The sequence below is a fragment of the Danio rerio genome, chromosome 4, assembly GCF_052040795.2.
Source record: "Danio rerio strain M-AB ecotype USA chromosome 4, GRCz13ab, whole genome shotgun sequence".
Lineage (NCBI taxonomy): Eukaryota > Metazoa > Chordata > Actinopteri > Cypriniformes > Danionidae > Danio > Danio rerio.
Window position 1 is genome coordinate 70,337,087 of NC_141024.2, and position 18,241 is coordinate 70,355,327.

The window sequence follows — 18,241 nt, forward strand, 5'->3', positions numbered from 1 at the left end:
GGAGAACATGCAAACTTCACACAGAAGTGCCAACTAACCTAGCCAAGGCTTGAACCAGCAACCTTCTAGCTGCACCAGTACAAACATATGCAGAATATGCAAAAATTATCACTTTTTTAATAAGTCAAACAACTGTCAGGAATAATGTGTAAAGTATTTCTTTTTATCCTATACCTTTAAGACTCAGGATCAGCGGCCGACCATTTCTTGAAAAGCCTCTCTGCATTTACGATGGGCTGGACACTAAGAATAATGTCAAGGTAAGTGACAACTGGTGGATCTGGCGGGGGTGGTCATGACGTTAGCGATCTCAGAAGTGAAGAGGCGGGGTGCTATGTTAGCAGTGTCGTAAGTGAAGGGGGGGGGGGTCTCTGGGCCAACCCGCAACCTTTCGCTGGGCCTTTAAATTGCCAGGGCCCTATGCACTTTTACACCCTTTTTCACCACTTGCTACGCCCCTGCTCATTTATACCCATAAAAAGAGCTATGTGATATGACACGATGTATAAACATGATTTAAACGTGTTACTGCATGTGTTTGTTGCCTCAGTACAAACATCCATTCATTCACTTTTTTCGGCTAAGTCTCTAAGTTTTAGAGAAGGTTGTATTTATACAACTGCAATCATATTTAGACCTACATGGGTTTCAAGAAGTGTTCCAGTCTGGTTTTAAATCTTGCCATAGCACTGAATCTACACTTTTTAATGACTTGTTCTTTTGCTTTTAGATCTTACAGCTGCTTTTGATACAGTAGACCATAAGATATTAATTTCTTGTTTAGAGCACTGTGTTGGTATTAAGGGTATTGCCTTGGAATGGTTTCGGTCATATTTATCCTGACAGAAGCTTCTCTGTTTGCCTAGGGGAGTTAATGTCCTCGTCAACACCGGTCTCACGTGGAGTACCTCAAGGTTCCATTCTTGGACCTATTCTGTTTTCTTTATATCTGCTTCCGTTAGGGTCTATTTGTAGAAAGTATGGGATTTCATCTTTATGCAGATGATGCACAGCTTTGTTTGCCCTTAAAACGGAAAGATGCTAGGTCCATAACACCATTGTTGGACTGTCTTAACGACATTAAATCTTGGTTGGCACTACATTTTTTAAAGTGCAATGAAGAAAAGACAGAAGTGGTGGTATTTTGTCTGGGGGAACTCAGGACCCTAACCCTAACCTAAATGTACAAAACATGGGTGTTATTATAGATAGTGACTTCAAACTGGATAAACAGATTAATTTGGTAATTAAAGCCATTTTTTTCCAGTTGAGGCAATTATCCAAATAAAGTCTTTTAACGACTTTGAAAGGGTTATACTAATTTTTATTTCGACTCGACTAGATTATCATAATGCCCTCTACGTGGGTTTTAGCCATACCTCCATTACTCGTGTGCAGAGGGTGCAGAATGCTGCTGCTCATTTGCTGACGGGGACACGGGGACAGTGGGGAGAAAAATGCAGTGTGACCGCAGCTTATATCTGCATGTCAATCCTTTGCTTTGTTGTCAGTTCATTATTGTCGTTTAGGGTGTCTCTGTGTGTTGTCAGGGATATCGTTGGCATTTTGATGAGCAGTTCTAACTGGAACATTTTTACTCATGCCCTGCTTCGCCGGTCAGGTCCTTTGTTATTATTTTGGACTATTTTTGCACCTTTGGATTTATGACCTTTGGTCAAAATAAAGACAACTAGATTTATCTTTGTTTGTTTTTTTGTTTAATTTAGCATGACAGAATAACATTTAACACCACAGTTTTACAAGTTCACTTAAAAAAAAAAAAAGATTTCCATGGAGGCAGTATTGACTTGTAAATTTTCAACTAACAATCCGTCAACAAAGTTCTTTATTTAAAGCACAATTCTACAGAAAGGGATCTTTCTACCACCCTTTTATATCTCTGATTGATTTAAACCTGGGATGTTTGAGACTTTTTGACCGTTTAACCCAGTGGTCACCCAACTTATTTAGCCAAAGATTCCTAACTTTGATTGCTGACAGAAAAATAAAGCTACAGTTTTCATTTGCATTTCCAGCTTCCAGGAAAATGCAAGCATGTGGCACTGCATACACACCACTCCTTTTTGTAAGCGCAGGTCGTGTGTCTCAATTTGAAATAACAAATTTAAGCACACGAAAGACGCATATTTAAACGACTGCTTATTACTTTAAGCCTCGCAATGTCATATGGAGAGCTTTAAATAATATAATATTTATATATTTATGTTTCCTTCTTAATATTATTGTCCTTTAAAATCTCTAATACCATTATTATCCCTCGTTGTCGGTAACAAACAGTCTTTAAGCAAAGCCTATATTGATATAAAGACACTTCTTACACCTGAACTCAACACGACGGACAAAAAGGAAAGCACACAAGTCCAAATAAAATCAGATTCTCATGACATAATCCTTAAAATAATGACTTGTAATAAAAATGTTGACAGACGTTGTGATTTAAGAATTACAGCAGAGCATTAATTAAATGCTTATTTCCAGTAGAGCTATCGATCTGACGTATAGGCCTGCTATTTTTACTTGCCTGAAGAGAAAAAAACAGAAGAGTCAGTCAGTGTTTTATTTATATTTAAATATATATATTCTGTTTTTTGTTGTAATGCTTGAGGTGCATTTAAATTCTGTTGTTCGCACATCTTAGAACAGATTAGTATTAACGAATGCAATATTTAATGTGTCAGACACAAAATACACACGTCAATTATTACTATTATTTTTAAATTAAATGATACTTTAATATTGTTCAGGGGTGCTTTCCGAAACCCGTCGTTAGCCAACTAAGGTCGCAAGTTCTGTCGTTACAAACAGTTCATTGATTTGGCGTTTCCCAAATCCCTCGTTCCAACGAACATTTGCAAACTGCATCGCAAACTTGTACGCTCGCAACTCCAACTCTGGAACTGTAGTTAGAAACAGTTCCTGGCTGTGTTCTATTTCCAGTTATCCCCCCTATGCCCTATTCGTTTAGAACGGAGGTTCTCAAACTGTGGGGCTTCCTTGTAGTGGTACGTGGAGGAATGAAATATGTCATGTACATGCTACATATAATTCAATATTTATCAAAAATTATGTATATATGAATCATACCTGTCAACATCGGGATGTGAAAATAAGGGATATGCCCACCATAATAAGGGATCCCCGCCAACCCCAACCCGGAGCGGTTTCATTGTTAAAAAAAATAAATAAATAAATAAAAAATAAATTAAAAAAAGTTAAATGGTCTGTAATATGTTTTAAAATTATTATTGACAAAAGAAAAATAAACATATACATTAGCAGCAAATACATTAGCAAACAGTTCAGCTTATTAATAGCTAATGAAATAGAATCAATCTCATAAGCTGTTTCTCCACTGTATAACTTACACATTATGATTAAAGATCAAAGAATGAATCTCTCATTTATTAAGATGTTTTTTATTACATTAAATAAGAGGTGACACTTTAAAAATGCACACATCTAACGTTATAATAAAAAGCATTCGACTGCTTTCCTAACTTTTTATGCTCATTAAAGACGAAATTAGTTGTGTTTGGAGAAAAAACCCCCGCCAAAATCGACATCCTTATACATTGTTATTATTATTAATTATGTGTATGTCTGTTTAAACACGCACACAAAACCCAGACTTTCACTCCGCTTCAAATCGCGTGTACAGAATCCGTTTGGGAAACAGCATCTGTTTATCACGTCAGCTGACAGTCATGTACCCATATATAACTGTTTTAGGGATCGTATAGGATGGGCGACGGCACCTGTAATCAAAAGAAAATGGAATCGCGCCGTTTTTAATATTCGTTTATAAGTGTTTTCATTCCTAAACAAAGTGAAAGCCCAGAAGACTCATGTTTTAGAGCAAGGCGCGACCCCTGGTGGTGTGGCGGTATGGGTTGCGTATAGGGAGGCTCGGCTGTTCAGAGAAAGACTGAAAATACGGGAGAAGTACGGGAAAATACCTTTACGGGATGATAGCGGGATAGAACTGTAAAATACGGGAGAATCCCAGGAAAAACGGGAGGGTTGACAGGTATGGTATGAATATGTCATATATGACATATAGCCTATACTTCTAAGGTAATCTGCCATGTTTTTTAACTGTGCAGAGCTGTAGATGCTTTACTGGGCCTACTAGACTACTGTATTTCAATACTGCTTATTTTGGTGTTACTTGGAGAGACTATTTTTTTCTGAGGTGGTACTTGATCAAAAAAGTTTGAGAACCACTGGTTTAGAACATTCTAACATTTAAACTTGGAATGTTTAAAAAAATAATAATAAAATAAAGCATTAAGGTCATCTCTCTCAGGTGTAATTTGCTTTCAAAGCATTTTAACAGCTCGGATTTAGCGATCTTCATGTTTACAATTGCGCTCCCTTCACAGTGCACTTTGAAAACATCGATGTCATTTTGAACACAGCCGTAGGCAGGTCTCGAAATTGCGACCATTTTGGTCGCATATGCGCCCGAAAATTAATCTATGCGACCTCATAATATATTTGGGCGCATTAGTGCGACTGCAGATAATGGTTGTAGTGCGACCTGTTTTGATTTTTTGTAAAAACGTGCTGAATCGCTCTTCCCTGCCGCTATATTGGTTCATAATAGCTGTCATTCACTCAAGGTATTCCGCTGTCAGGTGACAGGGAAGGAGCTTTTATGACCACGGGAAATGCAAACGGCTGAAGAGTAAAAACTTAGAGCACACAGGTTTGCAAACCCCACCTAAAGTTGAGGCGCAGATGAAAGCGATCATGACACGTCACGTGGTGAATAATGATCAGCCAGCTGAGATCAATAGAGTACGCGCTTCTTGGAGAAGGCGCCCAAATCTCCATGCGTTGCGTTCACTGCGTGTTCAGCGCAAATGTCCGCTAAAAGTCAAATCTAATGCTGTACATATCATCGCCAAAGAAGCTCGCCTTTACTAAGTTTACACTGAAACTGCGGCTCATAACAAAGGCCGCTATTGCGCCGATGGTTAGCGCAAGAATCTTGCGCTGCCTGCTCATAAATTGGGTCGGCTGACTCGCCAGCTTTTCCACTAACACAGAAAAATGAAGATCGTCTCAGACTGAACCTTTAAATTGACACAAACTGAAACCAAAACTTTTAAAGAGTGATAGAAGTGAGACTTTACTTACTTTCTTTTGTCTATTCTTTTTTGAGGTGTATATTATTTTTATATTTATTTACGATGACTGCTTTGCAGCTTTCATCATTGAATTGAATGATTTATTATAATCTTTTGTTTGTTTTGTAGCAGAAATATTATTTATTAAATTGACATGCATATAAAAACAGCAGTACAAAATAAATAGTTCTTACTGCAATGCTTCATTTTTGTTTGATGCAAACTATACAATTATTTTTCATAAAGTAACTGACTTTTTATAGCAGATAACCTACATGCATGCACATTCAAGGCAGTATCATAATGAGAAATGGAATTCATTGTTACTATTATTGTCATTTTTTATCATCATTTATATTCTATTGCCTAATTATTAGACATTCCTTTTGGAATTATTGCACACAAATATCAATGTTTTCGCACCTTTAGTTAGATAGTTGTTTCTGGTTTTTGTCAGTCCTATTAATGTTGTTTTAAAATACAATAAATCCCTTAAAAAACAATTTACAATTTGTGGGTGATCCTAAATTTTTTCTGGTGCTCCTAAAAATTTTTTGGTGCTCCTAAATATTTGAAGTTGGGAGCACCGGTGCTACCAAGTAAAAAAGTTAATTTCGAGCCCTGGTAGGTGACCTATTTTTTAAAAACGGAACTTATGTTACGTCTCCAAAGCTTGTGAAAACAAAAAACACAGCATACGTTAATGCTTTTAATTTACAGTAGGTTATTTACGAAGTATCTGTACTGTATATGACATGGGCCTGTTGGTTAAAACATTTCTGCAGTGGTTTACAAGTGTCAAATTGTAAAAGTAGACTTCTCAAAAAAATAAACAATATCCTACTTTATAATAATAATAATCGTTATCATCATTAATATTATTATTAAAATAGGATGTCTTTCATTTCCTAATAAATACTACATTTCTACAAAAAAAAGCCTCATTATTTATTTATTTCATTGATTTATATATGAGAGTAGATTAGGTGTTCGCTTTTGTAAGTGATTTTGTTTTAGAATAGGATATGTAATGTTCTCAATAATATTTGTAAAGCAAACACAGGCCCTATATGAGCCATGTACATATATTTTAATTAATATGGAAAGCGAGTGCATGTTTTTACCAACACTAATATTGGATTTTGTTTAATGAATGTAAAACAGTATAATTTGCACAAAGTAATGATGGGTTCTTCTCTAAAGAAGTTCTTACTCCAGTCCGTTTAGAGCATCGTTATGGGCGTTTTACGCTATTCCTAACGTAGTTCAAACGATAGATCTGCGACAGAGAAACTACGAGTTTCGGGAAACACTCGTCACTACATTGTTCTTTTCCCAAATAATGCATCGCACTATGATAGTTCAGCCGTGAGTTACGTTGTTGTTTGGGAAATGCACCCCTGATCGGATAACAGTTCATGAGTTCAGCTGATGATCTATCAAAAGCTTGTTTGGCATGCTGTACCGGGAGAGAGCCCCGAGCTCAAGGGATCCTCAAGGCCGGGGCTTCTTCCCGTTCGCAGAGCGAGAGGGGAGCTTAAGCTCGGTGGATCTCAGAACTCCCCGGCTGCGGTAGCTAAGAGAACACGTGAGAAAACGAAGAACTCAACACGGGGAGAACATACAACCTACTCACAGAAACACCTACCGTCCTGGTGGACCAGGGCCGGAAGTGTTCTTGCTGTGAGGCTCACAGTGCTAACCACTGGGCCGCCGTGCCACCCGATCTATAGAAAATGAGGAGAATAGGGGAGTTTCTTCCAAATGAGGATAAAGTGGACTGAAAACTGGTTATTTCAAAACTTCCTGCTTTGCTACTGTTCGGACGTCTTTGCCTACTGCTCCGCTCTTTGCACTCTTGCTTTTATATCTTATAGCCTAATTTTAACTTGAGCCTATCAGCACAGCTTGAAGATCAGCATCGATTCTGCAAACGTTCTGGAATATAGCTTTACTAACAAGAGGGGAATTACCGTCTAAACCAGTGGTCACCAAACTTGTTCCTGGAGGGCCGGTGTCCTGCAGATTTTATCTCCAACCCTAATCAAACACACCCGAACAAGCTAATCAAGGTCTTACAAGGTATACTTGAAACATCCAGGCAGGTGTGTTGAGGCAAGTTGGAGCTAAACCCTGCAGGGACAACGGCCCTCCAGGACCAGGATTGGTGACCCCTGGTCTAGACAATCCTCCAGATACCAGCTGCCTACATTCCGGAGACGGGAAAACACGGCTGTAAAAATGCCTCTGGATGGGATTAATTCATATTCTCACTGTTGAACAAACTGCCACAAACTTCTATAAAAGATTGCAGTTCTTTTTTTTTTACTCATTTCCATTATTTGTTTTTATTTTACTTGTTTCTTTTATTCTTGTTTATGTAAAGCACTTCGAATTGCCACGGTGAATGAAATGTGCGATAGAAATAAACTTGCCTAGCCTTGCCTTATTTATAGTAGCTTAGGGCTCATATGATTGGAAGATAATGATTAGCTAATATGAGACTGGCTGTGATAAATCATAAGCACGTGATCCCCTCGAAATTAGTTCATAAATAAACCTCACTTAATATGCGAATAAGGGTGCTTTCACACCTACACTTTTGTTTCGGAACGTGTCTCGTTTGCCCAGTTAGCGCGGTTCGTTTGGCATATGTGAACAGGGCAATCGCGCTCTGTTCCGCGCCAAAGTAATCGCTCCGAGATCGCTTGAATGAGGTGGTCTCGGCTCGATTGAAACGAACCCTGGAGCGGTTCGACTGCAGTGAGAAAGCGATCTGATCCGAGCGCGGTTATATCACAGTGTTTTATGGATATGTAATAGGCTTACGACTATATGAAGAGAGAATTATGAGTAGGGCGGGAAGTTTCGCGAGTCTCCGGATGCCCGCAAACAAGTGATGATCTCCCGGTAATCTCGCGTCTCTATCCCAGTCCTCAAATAGGCATCGTCGCGCACCCTTCTCACCCCTCCCCACAGCATCTCTCCTTAGACACGTCGTGCGCGCACCCTGTCAATCACCACCAAACCACCACCTCTCCTGACAGCTGAGCGGGACGCTGCAAAATAAACCCTGACACTCTGACCAATGTAAGGAGAGTTTCGCCGCACGTGACTTGTTTTAGCTCTTTTGGTCCGATTAGAAACTTTGCAGTGTGAAAGCGAACCGCTCCAAGAGCAAAGAGCAACAATGTAACAATTGTAATCTCTGTTTCGGAACAACTGAATCGATTCACAGGTGTGAAAGCACCCTAACACAACGCACCCCTGATCAGTAAACAGTTCATATACGAAAAATACAGTTGTCGTTAGAAAAGTTAACCAAACTTAGCATCCCAAGTTTGTGTCTATTCAACAGTGTGAGACTTTTAAAATGTCATTTTTGCCCTCGAATAGCTGATCGCACCCGTGCACCTTCAGATTTTATTAGTCGCACCACTGAAATATTCAGTAAGGATGGCTGACGTGAAACTGACGTTTCGACACAGTGTCGAGATCCCGAAGCGCAAGTGTTTCGAAACACTGCACCGAAGCATGATCCGAAACACCCAGGTCACGTGACTAAAGTGTTTCGAAACACTTGGTCACGTGACTAAAGCGATTCAAAGCATTGATCATTTCAGAGGCGTTTCAAGACCCGGAAAATCTGCATTTGACTGGCATGATCAATAACGTATATGTATCTTGTATGGCTTAGTGGACTCTGCGTGTGCACAACAGTACTGTGTTATAATTTTGTTTGGGTTCGAATCCCAACTAGTCCAAATACTACAAAATCATGATTTAATATATTTTAATCATGTTACTGTTTTATGGTGTAGTCTAGATAGGATACAGCTACGGATATGCCATCAATTTAGCATCATTTTTGTAACACTGTAAAACAATAATTCATATTTTTACAGTACTGTGATGGGATTAGGTTTTGGATAGACGTTAATAAAATACAATGGGAAATTTAATTAATAATATAAATAATTATTGTTAACTTCTGGCCACGACTGTATCTGATCTAGCAACAACCCTGTTTTATGAACAAAACAATAAAAATTTATTTACAAGGTGTTTATTCGTATGTCAGAGCAATGTTGAAACAAAACGATACAATAACAAAGCATTCCCAACTGGTATTAAAGCATTTTAAAATAATTATTTCTATTTGGATTCGAACCCATTATTCCCGCATGGTGGTCACGGACTCTAACCGCTCGTCTAAACCACTTGCAGATTTATGGCTACAAAGTGGGGTTTCATACCCTAATTTGCTCAACTGTTCTTTGCTGAAACTGTTTCAGTGAAATACAATTAAAATGACCACTAGGTGTCGCCGTAGAGTGGTGTTTCGAAACGTTTCGAAGCTTCGACACATTTGCTTCGATAGTTTCAGTGTTTCACGAAGCCTCGCTTTGCCCACCACTAATATTCAGTTGCACTCTAGAGCTCTGGTTTGATGATCTGAAACATTCAAATGTGACTAACGCGCTGCAGCATTCATTAACAAAGAGTTATATTATAATATAGACAGCATAATGCACTTTAGCATGCTTCAAAACCACCAGCGTTTACTCTACATTACTATAGTATTTATTTCAAAAACCCATGGAACACGTTTGTGTTTATTTTATTACCCATAACCTAATTAAATAATTCTACACCAGTTTACTACAACATGCGCTAAGCGTGTCTCGTGTAGCAGACAGGAAGCGCAAATCTATAAATGATTTTAAAGTCTGTTTTCAATGAGTAAATATTTTATGAGGCATTTAATACTTCAACAAAAGGCCTTCATTACATTATCAGGGTTTCTATAAAGGAGACTAGACTAGAGGAACACAACATGTTTATAGATGAACATGGTACACTACAGCTGTATATTTATGATTTATTTATTTAGAGCTGCACATTTGATTGAGGATTAAATGACTCTGAGTTCAGCTTCGAGAAATAAAAACTAACCTGTTTGTTCCTCAGGATCTTCATGTTTCAGTGTGAACACTTCTGTGATCCTCGGACCTTCACTCTCTTCTGTAATCCTCACATCTTCATTCTCCTCTTTAATTAACGCCATCTTTATAACAGTAGATGATAATGAAGAGCAGATCTCAGTCGCTTCTCCAGGAGTTTTCCTCTTTGTTTAGTCACTTTACTCCGTTTAAGATGAGAAAAACAACAGAAATAAACAATAAAAATGAATGTGTTGACCAGTGTAGTTATTAATATTGCACATTCATGAACACACAAGAGTTTGTAAAGCTAGCTTGTGTGCATTTACACTGTTTTGACTGGATGTCAGAGGTAATATCAATTATAACATGTTTCAAAAGTTCCTCAACAATGGTCACAGACAAATATCACAGTTAATATAGTCAGCTGTAGATTATAGGAAGAGACTACAATATAAGAGTCACATGTGTTCTCCATGTTAAAGTTTGAACACTGCTGGAGGCAGAAATCGTGTCCAGGTAATATTTTACATCTTTACAACTAAATAAGAAACCAGTTTTAAAGACAGAAAAGCGTTTGTGTGTCAACAAAGTTGTTGGTAAAATAAATAAGAGTTATTAAAATATATTTATTTACTTTATCAGCACAATAAAACGGATCATTTTGACTGAAATGAGTTCTGAAAGCTGTTTTTATCGCTACTGAATTCACGTGTTTGTTTTACTCACAGATTCACGTCAGAGAAATGAGACGCGCGTTTCTGCTACTCGCGTTCGCTTTAAACTAATTAAGTTTGTAAATAAAAGTTAGTTTAACTATCACACGGTTATATTTATTAGTTTGGCATTACTTGTAAAAAAATAAACTTTAATTTTGTTTAAACGAGGCTGCGGCGTTTAAGACACAAACCTTTCCGTTGAACAGCAAACACGAACGCGCGGCGCGTACTTGTGACGTCATCACATAGTACCAAAATAAAAGTCTAACACAGGACTGAGCGATTTGGGGGGGAAAAAATCGCATCAACCTCTCAACATCCAATAGTGCACACACACACTTTATATTACAGAAACACAACATGCTAAATGGTATATATTTGGTGTGTATCCTTATATGTATTGTGTGTGTGTAGGATTTGACTAAAAGACAGCTCTATGCATTATTATGGGGAAAGTTTTGAGACCCTGAGATGCAATCAATTAAATAAAGTTTACTGAGAAGAGGAGAGGGGTAACAGGATAAAATGTAGACCTTTGCATCTTATTCAAGAAGAAAATTTGGCAGCAGGAGGAATGATATGGTGTTGAGAAACTCATACTGTTAATCAGTACACAAAACTGAATTAATATAGGACTTGAGAATGAGGAAGACAAGGAGGAGAAGAAGCAGGAGACGAAGTAATGATGACAAAGAAAGAGCAGAGTTTATTGAGTAATCACAGTTCTGTATGTTTTAATGCTCAGACATTGTCTGACCAGGACAAATCTAACAAGAGTTATTACAGGGTTTCTGCAGATATCATAGTGTCAAATTTAAAACTTAAGCCGATTAGGTATTAAATTGAAGACCTATATCACAATATCAAAAACACCCATATGGAAGATTACTGCCCTTAAAATGGAGAAATTCTCTTATCTCTTACTCATTAAAACAGTTTACTTTGATTCCACACGATCATAAACTTATAAGGAATATGAAATACCAAGAAAAACAAAGCAATAATTCTACAAAAACTATACTACAAGTAAAAACAAAATGAAATGAGACAAAAAAAATCTAATCTATTAACTAACTAAACCAGGGGTGCTCAATCCTGTTCCTGGATATCTGTGAAGTTTCCGGGGGGAATCAGGTGCCGGATCTGGCGTGTTCCGGCACAAATTAAGCTCTGCTCTGAGATCACACTCTATACCCTCGTTCACCATTCCGTACACACGTCCACTTAAAGTAGTGACTGAAATGAGCGAGAGAATTGGAGCACTAACTCGCTAAAACTATGTGGCTTTAAGTAAATAATAATGATTTAAAGGGGTGGTCCAGAATGTAATTTTAAGGCTTGGTTGTGTTTATAAGATGCAAAGCAAAGTGTGCTCATGTTTCACTTGAAGGGAGTCGCGTTATTTTTTCAGATATCTCACTTTGATTTTACACAGCTACTCAGCTAACATGAAAACGACTGTCATATTTCCTAGTTCCTCTGAAAGGCCCGCCCTTAAGTGACTCTGATTGGTCATCGTCATAATGTGCTGCTATTCGTGGATTGGCTCCACGTCACGCCCATATAAGCACGCGCTTGTCTGCCGTGTAAACATGCAGTTAACCTCCCGCCCGCTCTCTGAAATAACATCTGACAAGTGTCTGTAATGAGTGAAAATGGGGTGCGGCTCCTTTAACAGCGTCTCTGTGTGTGGTGTGAATGTGTGAACTTTCTGTAACAAGCGCATGTGCGAAGGACTTTATTTTTCTCTGATGCTCGGATTAAGTTATTTTCTGTAATATATCGTGACAGAAGAATAAAGCACAAGATGTGAGATGCTAACTGTTGAGCCTTGATTTATTATTCTGCTGCGACCACGAGTCAGGTAAGCTAACCTGTATTTTTTTGTTAACTCAATGCGTTACACGACGTCTTTCATGTGTATCCGGAATCTGCAGGTGTAAGTAATATGAATCATCCACATATCTTTTGCGACTTCATTATCTGAGATGTGAGACACGTGGAAAAGCTGCCTGAAGACAATCAGTGCAGTCCCGTGCGCACACACATGAGACACGAACGTGCTGGTGGTGTGTGTGTGTGTTTACAGCAGTTTGACTGATAAATATGAATTTGTAGCTAAATCGTTTGCCCGCAAAGCAGCATTTCGCATTGTTTACATCGTTGCTACAGCATACCGTTAACGCTAGACACTGAACATGTCACGATCAATTTTAACAAATAAAAACACTTACTTGTAGCTCACAACTTCTGCTTTGAGGAGATTTTAGCCGAATCCAGCACTGAACTGGGAGAGATTCTGGAGCTGTTTTGTAAAATCATGCTTGCTGAGTATTTTATAATTCTCTGGAACACAATTAATATTGAACTAAAGGCACTTCTGTCTTTGTGTCGTGTCCTTTGGAAGCCCAAATACAGAAACAGACGAAGCTCTGTGGAAACAGCAGCGTTACAGCGCCTCTGCTATAACGTTACAGCGCCTCTGGCCACGGCCCTTACCTGCGCAGTGTGGGATGCGGAGTAACGAACTTGTGATCTCACAGGGGGCGGAAGTATTTTTCGTAGTCCCCAAAATTCGTTCATCGTAGGCTTTGCTAAGCTAACTCTGTAAAACCCAAGGTCTCCCTTTGCATTGAACTTAGAACTTTTTACATTCGGAGATGTTGTTTATGTTCACACAGCTACATTACACATCAACTAAAGTTTAAAATATGAGATCGTAGTGGACCACCGCTTTAAAAACTTGGCATGCCGTTTTGCGGTCAGATGTGGATATTCATTTGAGGCACAAACTCTCGCAGTGCATTATGGGAAATTTCTAGCTGTTGACTGTAGATGGGTTGTAAACTCGTTATTGCAATGCATTGTGGGATTGAGTGCACTTCACTCATTGAAGCTGCTCCTCCAAATAGTGCACTATTTAGGGGTATTGGGCGCTTTTAAACGCAGCCCATGTCCTTACTGGCATTTCAGTGGAGTAAATCATAAAGAGGCGCAGCAGCATTGGATGTTTGTTGCTAGATTAATTGGCAAAACAAAAACTGACATGCTCACTTGGGCAAATCTTGACGATTGGTATTGTGGCCAGACTCACACAGAGATCAGATTTCAAACATTTGTCTTTTGCATGAATCTTCTTGTGCCGGTTAAGCTCTCGTTTACATACATATCTCTTTTCACACTGATCACACGTGAACGGTTTCTCTCCAGTGTGACGCATAATGTGAAAACTAAGAGCAGAATTGCATGCAAAACTCTTTCCACACTGTTGGCAGGTGTACGGCCTCTCTCCAGAGTGAACACGAATGTGAACTTTAAGATTACTCATTTTATTGAATCTTTTTCCACAATGCTGACAGGCAAATGGTTTTTCCCCGGTGTGAATCTTCTTGTGCATTTCAAAGCTGTGTTTGTGACTGAAACTCTTTCCACACTGATCACATGTGAAAAGCTTCTCTCCAGTGTGAATTCTCATGTGAATTTTAAGGTTTTGTTTTTTACTGAAACGTTTTCCACACTGATGACAGAGGAAAGATTTGGTTTTCTCAGCTCTTTTACATGAAGTGTTCTTTGCCAGTAAAGATGGTTTACCAGTCATTAAATCTGGGTGTTTCCCACACTGATCTTTCTCTTCAATTTCATTCAGTTCTTGAGCCTCTTCTTTCAGCACCATCAGCCCTAAAGTGAAAAAACACCAGTTAACACCAGCGTAAAGGCACAAAACAGCAGACATGAAAATTAACACAGAATATCTAAACCATTGAGAGATACAGGGCTCAGAATTAGGTCCTCTACTTCTATCTTTGTAAATATTTTCACTAAAAAGTTTACATTTTTATTGTCATTAAGTTTCTGCGGGTCCTAAACTCTTTAAAAGTCTTAAATCTTATAAGGAGTAGTAAGTCTTATACTCATTTTGTTAATAAAACTTAACTGCTGTGTTAGATCAAAAGATTCAGAGTTGGAAATTCTATAAAAACAAAATTTTTTACTGAAGATAGTCTACAGTTCTATGGCAGGAGGTTAACTCCAATAACCTGCGAAAAACAGTCTGTGACTCAAGTGGAAGCCCAGATACCTTACCTTCACTCGCCCAATTGCGCACTTCTTCGCGTTGTCCGTGAGCCTGGCCCGTCTTAGCGCTGATAATACTGCCCTATGATGTTGCAGATGCTGCGTGAGGAGCGAGTATTTTGTCTATCAGGCGCTGAGACGTATCCAGTGCCCCGAACAGCCCGAACGGAAGTGTCATAAAAAGGTGTGATCCAAACAGCGTCTGAACACAAGACTGTTTTTCGCAGGTTATTGGAGTTAAGGGGATCTGCCATTATCCATTTGTCAAATCCAATGTTGAGTGATATCAAGCAGCACCAAACCAGATCAGCTCTGAATAACCTGCAGGCGGTCTGGCCTGTGAATCCTGGCTACATCCCTTTTCAAGACTCGGATATGACCCTGCGTCTGCGTACCTATTTGGAATTGTCTATCTTTGCTTTAACCAATCAAGATCTTTATACCTCAGTTGATGACATTTCTGGCTTTCTGTAGGAGTATAACTGCTGTGTTGTTGTAAGGCAGTGAGATCGGCCAGCGAACTCTATGTGATTGTGAAGACCTCCTGCCATAGAACTGTAAAATCTGACACGACACAGTAACGGCGTTTATTAAAGCTACAACGCAGGTCATGTTTATGATCATTAATATTAACAAGATATTAATAACATCAATAATTCCTCTCGCTTTAGACTTTAGCTTTGAGAGCTTGTTCTTGTCGGCGCAATAAAAGTTTATTGCATGAATCAGATAATGAAGATTAAGATCATGCTTTTCCTTCATTAATTCTATCCGTAAGGTGTTTTTATTTATTCATTTAATTTTTTTAAATGATATTCACTGGCAAAATATTCCTCCCGTACCACCAACAAATTACGCCCCTGTAGCCTACATAAGTTACTTTACATTTTGTGTAAAAATTAAGAAATATCAAAGACCAAAGTATTATGCTAAAATATCTGTACAAACGTGTTTGTTTAACTTTCGTTGATAAAACAACACAATACAGCCTACAATAATGTAGCTAGCCTAAATATTAAATAACTTTATAGCTTGAAACAGTATAACAATTAAACATTACATTAAGAACGTCACAAATAGTCTAAAATTATACTTAACTAATCAATAATAATATAAATAGTAACTAATAATAAGAAAAATATTAGCGTAGACTTTTAACAATATAAGTCAGATGTTAAAACAACAGCGTCTCTCCGTCTTTTGTTTTATATTAATATTTTTAATTCTTTGCCAGAAAAACGAACATGTTGACTTTTTCCGGTTTAAGCGGAGGTCTAATTGGGACAATGTTTCTCGTAGCACTGAATACACGCTCAGACGGTTTGACTGTAGCGCAAATGCAGATACTTTTTTGCAACCGAAGAGAGGGTATCTTGCTCCGCCGCCCGCATTTCTCGGAAAGCTGACCACTCTACATTGAGGAGCGGCGCGTTCTCAACTACTAAATATGCTGCTCCATTTCTCATCAACGTCTACTATTGATCGCTTTCTCGTTTGTATTTGGCCATTTTTGAAAAGGCCTCTGCCATACCTATAGCTGGGCGTTTGCGTTCAGAAGATGACATGACGCTGCAGCTCCGCATGTCATGGGTGGCTAGGTGACATGACCGCAGATTAGTTTTAGTTTCTATTTCGTTTTGACTTTTTGTTTTCAAATTCAGTTCGTTTTAATTCGTTTTAAAGGCAGATTTCCTAGTTTTTATTAGTTTCTGTATTTTGAAATGTCTTAGTTTTAGTTTAGTTTTTATTGGTTTCAGTTTTTTTCTAAATGAGGACATTTGTTAGGTGCAAGATTCAAAATCAACAGGATAAATATTGTATAATAAAAACTCAGCCATACATTTTTGGAAACATGTTTTCAGAGGACACATAAACACTATCATCATATATAATAAGTGTGTGTATTATGTGTGTATTATCAGATTCCTAGAACTGGATTGGAGAGGTCTTATCCAAATCATGTGCATTATAAGTTTGTACAACTTATACACTAAAAATACCCTTAGATATAAATTTTTAGTACTGCTTAAGTGAACTTGAACAAGTATATTACAATTCATTAATTTCCCAGAGTTGTATTTTTGTGCTTTAAATGCTTTAAAAATAAGTTAAATCTTTGTAGACTAGAAACATATGTACTATATATAATTTATTTAAAAAATGTGGGCAATACATTATAGATTGATTTTATTTTACAAATATTATATTAATATTATTTTTAATTCAACTATGGGGTGCGGCTATAGGGAGGCTGCAAGACATTGTGCCTCTAAATTATTAATCCGTTCCTGGTGATGGGAAATTCAGATTTCTAACGCGGATGTTAGGACTCAACATTATGTAGTCAGCAATAGTAATTTCAGTCAATTAAAACATCACCATGATCTGAAAAATGTCTTACAGTAAAGTTTTACTAACTGTAAACCCAACTGAATCATGATTCACTTATTTAAACTCCATTACGATTGTCTGTTATGAAATAAACTTACGTTTTTCACCAGATAATCAGATTTAAGCCCTTGGTTCACCTGCGCTGCAGTTGTTACAATAACAGTTCAGTCACACAGAAGGCTGTACTGTGTTTGGTTCACTGAATCACGCATGCGCAGTATTATCGGTTCACCGCTTTTCAATGTAACGTTACTGTTCTAATAACTGAATAAGAGTATATATTGGATTATTTAGAGTCAGATGTGGATATTAGGCTTGTTATAAAGTAAGAAGTGCGTGGGTAAGTGCTTAATGGAGACGCGAATCGTTTCAAATGATTCAGTTCGATTTGGTGAACTAGTTCAACCGGTTCACTTAGAAGATCCGGTTAAAAAGATTCTTTCGCGATCGCGCTACAGAAATAAATCCCAATATTGGGCACAAACATGTTAAAGTAATACTTTTAAGCCTCTTTATTTAATGCTGTCGCCGTGCTGCTGTCATGTCCACTGGTGGTTTTGTCGCGGGAGCAACAGCGAGGATGACTGGAGGAGAGCCGGCTCGATCTGGCCAATGGCAACAGGAGACACTGAGGTGCGAAAGGGTCTTGCACAAACACCTGCAGCGCGGATTATATTCACTTCTAAAAGGCTTACAGTAAGATGATGTATTAAATACATTTACAAACACGAAAACGAAGGAGGTTTTTGCTATAATTCTAGTAAGTTTCAGTTAGTTTTGTATGCACACAATACAGTTTCAGTTCTAGTTTTTGAAAAAGCTCTCGTTTTTATTTTTATTTCAGTTAGCGACAATTATTTAACATTTTAGTTTTCGTTTTTTCGTTAACTATAATAACCTTGCTCTGGATATTTGAGATTTGTTTGTCCATTTAAAACTTATTACTTATATAAAAGCTTCA

At 38.0% G+C, this 18,241-nt stretch overlaps 1 protein-coding gene and 1 long non-coding RNA gene across 11 annotated transcripts in view; one reads left to right on the forward strand and one right to left on the reverse strand.

Moving 5' to 3' along the window:
* The window catches only part of si:ch73-120g24.5, a 53,752-nt gene that overhangs the window by 33,115 nt on the left and 2,396 nt on the right, over positions 1–18,241 (reverse strand). For 3 of the 9 annotated variants that reach the window (XR_015942013.1, XR_015942014.1, XM_088649676.1), the window contains exons 1-2: positions 10,826–11,049; positions 10,110–10,294 (exon numbers count right to left, since the gene is read on the reverse strand). The exons of 4 other annotated variants lie outside the window; for them this stretch is intronic. The gene's annotated coding sequence lies outside the window, so the exon portion shown is untranslated. Of the gene's footprint in view, positions 1–10,109; positions 10,295–10,825; positions 11,050–18,241 lie in introns of those variants that run through there. 2 more of the 9 variants (XR_015942015.1, XR_015942016.1) reach the window with 1 other exon arrangement.
* Positions 3,909–12,262, forward strand: LOC147845276 (uncharacterized). 2 transcript variants are annotated; one of them, XR_015484433.2, is made up of 3 exons: positions 3,909–7,137; positions 7,337–8,603; positions 9,581–12,262. It is a non-coding gene; the product is annotated as an uncharacterized LOC147845276 (long non-coding RNA). The 2 variants fall into 2 exon arrangements; XR_015942947.1 differs by having other exon boundaries at positions 3,909–8,603.